Raw genomic sequence first — 5,948 nt, forward strand, 5'->3', positions numbered from 1 at the left:
TGTTAATGAACATCACATAGATAAATACAGAAAAGTGCTCTGAAAAAAAATTGTCTATGAGGAAACTGACCTAGAATAAAGAAGACTTAACCTGAGGAATTCATGCTTGGTCTGAGAGTTGAGGAACTGGTTAAAATTAAACAGATGAGGGGTGAACATAGAAGGGCAGGCATTCTAGAGATTAGTATGTGCAAAGGCTTGTACTGGAAGGAGTTTGTAGTATTATTGGGATAGAAAGACAGTGGTTCTGGAGTACAGAACGTGAGCACGAGAATGGAACATGAAGCTGGAGACATAGGTGGAACTGGCTCTCACAAAACCATGGTGGACAATATTAATTGGAGATGGTGATGGGAGTGAAATGGGAGCAGTCTCCAAGATGCCTCCCAAGTAGGACATCCTTTTATTTAACAATTATGTGCTTCTACTGTATTATAAGACTACTGGACTGGTTGGTTCCATGCTTCCCCGGGATGCTAAGTTACTCTCTTTTTGTTTTCTTCTATCCCCTAGAGCAGTGGTCCCCAACTTTTTTGGGGCCACGGACCGGTTTAATGTCAGAAAATATTTTCACAGACCGGCCTTTAGGGTGGGACGGATAAATGTAACATGTGACTGAGACAAGCATCAAGAGTGAGTCTTAGATGGATGTAACAGAAGAAATCTGGTCATTTTTTTAAAATAAAACATCGTTCAGACTTAAATATAAATAAAACAGAAATAATGTAAGTTATTTATTCTTTCTCTGTGGATCGGTACCAAATGGCCCACAGACCGGTACCGGTCCGCGGCCCTGGGGGTTGGGGACCACTGCCCTAGAGTCTCCTTACTCCTCAGACTCCTTACACAGCCCAGATTTATGTTTTACTCTTATTTGGAACTGAAAAAACAAGCCAGACTGCATTGTAAGCTTATGGCCACCTGATGGTAGCAAAGGGTCAGCAAACCTAGTCCTTGTAGCGAATATGAGGCAAATGAATCCTCCCTCGCTCCCTTACACTCTTGAGAGCTGGATAGGTCATCCATAAACTGTAATCATGTTATCCAGAATGGGAATATCTTATCCAGAAGATATCCTAGGCTGGAAATTTCATAATTTTTAAAGCATGTACGCTATATTGAGCATAAATTATGTGTTGGCTCTTAACATAGAGTGTCTCTACTCTGCCTAAGTACCCTTTGAAAAGGATATTATTCCTCCTATAGATGAGAAGTTGAGACTCAAAGGCTCAAACAGAGAGGTTGATTATCTGCCCAAAGTCTCACAGCAGAGTCAGCTATCTGTCCTCTCCCATGCTACCCCTGGGATTTATTGTAGAATAAGTCATCCCTGCTTTGAAGCAGTTCTTCCTTCCCTATCAGAAGTCTTGTGACAGGGGTGCCCTGATTTGTCCTCTGTTGCCTCCTCATCTAGCTTCTCGTGGCAACTTCAGAGCGGTCTGTCTCCAGCTCTAACTCCTGCACCTGTAGGAATCAAGCCAATAAGTACCAATCACCACCAGAGTGGTGAACAAGAATAAGATACTGCTCCCTCCTTCAGGGAGTTTCTGGTCCAGATGTGGCTAAGTATGTCTGTTGGGCCAATAACAATGCCAGAGCGTTTCTGAAAAACGCTAAGAATAAAATACATTTTAAAACTTGAGGAGCCCCTCTGGGCTACATTAATCAGGGAGGGCTTCCTGAAGCAGGTGAAATGTTAGAAGTAGACAGCCTAAATTTAGGACTGGAAGGAGTATATTTCAGTCATGACAAGGGACAGTGAGCCAGCCACATGATGCACGTAGGGAACAACAGGGAATCAGGTTAAAAAAAAAAAAAAAAGAGTACCAGCCAGTGGTAAAAGGCCTTAAATGCCAGACTATGATGCTTGATTTCTACCAAGAGGGACCCAGGGAAGGTTTTTGGCAAGTGGAATAACCAGTGAAATAAACATTCAACATTAATATGGCATAGTCAATATGTAGGATGCATGGGAGTAGGGAGAGACTTGTGGAAAAAAATGGTTAAAATGATAGTTAAATAACAAAACTTTCCTAAGTTCCTGGTTCTTTCCTATTTCAGTGACTCTGCCTATTCTATCTTCCACTTACAATTCCCTTTGTAAACATGTCTCTGCTCAAGTTTTTTTCAGTGTGTATGTGAGAAGGGAGGGAAAGTGGAATTTGGAAGGGACCATCCTCAGGACTTTGTCTAAAACCAGACAGTAGGAATGGAGACCTTCGCCCAGTCCTGTTCTCCTGGCCTAAGGGCAGAGTGGCTATGTCCGAAGCTGAAACGGGTGATGCCACAAGTTGGAGGTAGGGTGGGACGCTCCTTTTCTTGACAGTTGTCTTCTCAAGAGGATGTGAGAACAGGAAGAGATCCCTCCATACACACACTTATCTTTCTCCATTCCTTTAGATGCTTTAACTGTTTCAGGCCACTGAAATTAAAACATCATGGGTCCCTTAAGTGTGCAGCAGCCTGGGAATCATAGCTGCCCAGAGCTGCCACATTCCAGACAGAATCATAAAGCATCAGAGCCAAAAGAGCCTTAGACCATCCAAAATTCCACTCTCATTTCACAAGAGGCCCCTGCTGCCCAGAAAGAGTAAGGGAGGCCGTGAGTGTGGACTAGTGGCTAGACTATGTACTGTGAGGTCAGACAAGCCTGGCATGGAAACCCAGCTCTGGCAATCACTCTAGCTGTGCATCCAAAGGCAAATTCTTTAAGCCAGTGGTTCTCAAATAATGGTCCTGGGATCCCTGGGAGTGCCCCCAAGATGCTTTCAGATAAACCACGAGGTTGAAACTATCAATATTTTCATAAGAACCATTAAGATACTATTTTCTGACCGGTGGTGGTGCAGACCAGAACATTGACCTGGAATGCTGAGGTCCCGGTTCAAACAATGAGGTCGCCAACTTGAACATGGATGGGCTCCTCAGCTTGAGCACAGGTTCTTCAGCTTAAGTGTAAGATCATTGGCTTGAGCCCAAAGGTCACTGGCTTGAACAGGGCGTCACTGATTTGGTTTGAGCCCCCCAGTCAAGGCATGTATGAGAAGTAATCAATGAACAACTAAAGTGAAACAACTGCAAGTTGATGCTTCTAATCTCTCTCCTCCCTTCCTGTCTTCCTCTCTCTCTTTCTCTCTCTCTCTTTCTCTCTCTCTCTTCTCTCTCTCTCTCTCTTCTCTCTCCCTCAAATCAATCATTTTCTTTTAGCCTGATAAGTGGTGGCACAGTAGATAGAGCATTGACCCGGTACACTGAGGTCCCAGCTTCGAACCCCAAAGTCACAAACTTGAACACAGGCTCATCCGGCTTGAGCGTAGCTCACCAGTTTGAGCGTGGAGTCACTGGCTTGAGCATAGGATCACCAACATGATCCAAAGGTCACTGACTTGAGCAAGGGGGTCATTGGCTTGGCTGGAGCCCCCCAGACAAGGCACAAATGAGAAGCAATCAATGAATAACTAAAATGCTGTAACTATGAGTTGATGCTTCTCATCTCTCCCCCTTTCTTTCTCTCTCTCTCTCACACAAAAAAAAATAAAATAAAAATTTAAAAATATATGTTGTTTTCTTTTTTCACTCTCACTTTGTCATGAGTGTACAATGAAGTTTTTGAGATGTTATATTGTGTGTCTTCTAATTAGGACAGTGATAAAGAGATTGGAAAAATATAAAACAATGCCATGTTTCTCTCTAGATATGCTACTTATAGTCACACATGATAATTCATTATTGTTATTTTTATATAAATTACTAAGTACTTTTTAAAGTTTAATGTTAATTTCTAATGCAATAAATAAATATAGATAAATTTAACCCACATAAACAAAAGCTCCTTGGGTCCTTCATAACTTTTTAGTGTAAAGGGATAATGAAACTTAAAAGCTTAAGAACCACTGACTTAAACTGTTTATGCCTCTATTTCCTTACCTGAAAAATGGGCATACTTATCTCAAAGGATAGTTTGAGACTTTAAAAAGGTACCTCAGATAAAATGTAAAATCCTGCTCAAGGTTTCACAGTAAATTAGTGACTGAAACATGATACCTGATCTTATTTCAGTCAGGGGCTGGGACAGCCAAGAAGAGTCCAAGGTCTGAGGAATGAAGCATATGTGCAATATGAAGATGCTTTGCTGCTGGAAGCCAATATCTGAATACACAAAGTACCCATCTGTGCCTGGGGCAGATCACAGACAAGGTCACCATACACTGAGTGATAGTCCTACTAGATTACCATGTGCCTGCTGATAACAGGCAAGCCCAGAAATGTTTGTGTATCTGTAGTTTACCTCTCTGACAGCCTCAGAGCAGCATGCCCCCACAGATAGAACAGCAGAGAGGGTTCAGGAAAAATAGTAATAAGAAGAGGAGGAGGAGGAGGAGGAGGAGGAGGAGGAGGAAGGAGGAGGAGGAGGGGGAGGAGGAGGAGGAGGAGGAGGAGGAGGTCTTGGTGCTTTCAGAACAGGAAAAATCACTACAGGTATGTCTCCCTGAAGTCTCTTTTTTAAAAGATGTGACATTTCTCAACCATGAATGAGTAAGGGCACAGGATTGATAAGCCAAGGATAAGGGAAACACTCCTGAAGAGTTAATTAGCAGTTTTCCTTCAAGTAAGAAGAATTTCCATATTGTATTACCTCCCCAGGTCTTTTTGTCACTGCTGCTTGGACCCTGCCAATGAGTCTGTCTTATTCTAATAAAAATAAATACTAGAAGGAGTCAGAAGATGGACTTCTGGACCCATGTGACCACTAATTCTCTGTAAAAGTGAGCCTCAGCCTCCTCATCTGTAAAGTGGAAAAAATACTCATCTTTTAGGATTTTTGAGCATCTAAAGATAGAAATATAATGGACATCAGTGAAGTCTATAGTGCTATAAGCCCTTTAAGAATTTAGCCTGATCAGTGGTGGCACAGTGGATACAGCATCACCTGGGATGCTGAGGTCCCCAGTTCAAAACCCCAAGGTCGCCAGCTTGAGCGGAGGCTCATTGGCTTGAGCATGGATGCACAAGCTTGAGCACAGGGTCACTGGCTTGAGTGCAAGATCATTGACATGATCCTAAGGTTGCTGGCTTGAGCCCAAAAGTTGTTGGCTTGAGGTCTATCGTCATTGGCTTGAATCCGAAGGTCACTGGCTTGAGCAAGGTATCATTGGCTTTCCTTGAGTCCCCCAGTCAAGGTACATATGAGAAGCAATCAGTGAACAACTACCGTGAAGCAACTTCAAGTTGATGTTTCTCACTCTCTCTTTCCATTGCTATCTCTCTTTATAATAATAACAATAATTATTATTATTAATAATAATAATAATTAAATATCTTAGGCAGAAAACGCCAAAGTTGGTTCCTCTCATTAATGTATGCAGAAAAATATATGTGTCTGGCTTGTGTCAGAAAAGAGCAGTGACTGAACAAGATCAAGTTTCTTGGAATTTGTGGGTCACCTTATTTAATTAAAGCTCAGTCCAAATTAGATGGCTCTAGAAGAAAACCATACAAATGTGACCTTAGACAAAGTGTACTTTCTGTTAAAAATAACACCTATACAACATTTTAGAGCTTACAAAGCAGTTTTCCCACATTACCCCAACTCCTCCTAAGAACAGAAAAGACTCCCTTATTAGTCTTTCACAGTTAAGAAAATGAGCTCAAAGGAGTGAAGGAACTTGCTCAAGGTCTCAAAGCAAATCAGGAGTATAGCCAGATCCTGAGTCTCAGCCTTGCATCCTTTCAACTGCGTGACTCCAGAAGACTAGGGCGGGAAAGGAGTTCCCTGCCCCTTAACTCCCAGGGACATTAAGTGGGCGGCACCATTGTCAAAAGCTTTGCACGGCCCAATTTACCCAGCCTGCTAAAGGAAAGCCAAGAGGGCTTCTGGACCCCACTGCCTCACACCCAGTAAATGCCAGCAGCTCTTTCTTGTCCTACCTGAACGGCAAACCAACCAT

The sequence above is a fragment of the Saccopteryx bilineata genome, chromosome 2 (genome assembly GCF_036850765.1).
Source record: "Saccopteryx bilineata isolate mSacBil1 chromosome 2, mSacBil1_pri_phased_curated, whole genome shotgun sequence".
In the NCBI taxonomy this organism is placed as follows: domain Eukaryota; kingdom Metazoa; phylum Chordata; class Mammalia; order Chiroptera; family Emballonuridae; genus Saccopteryx; species Saccopteryx bilineata.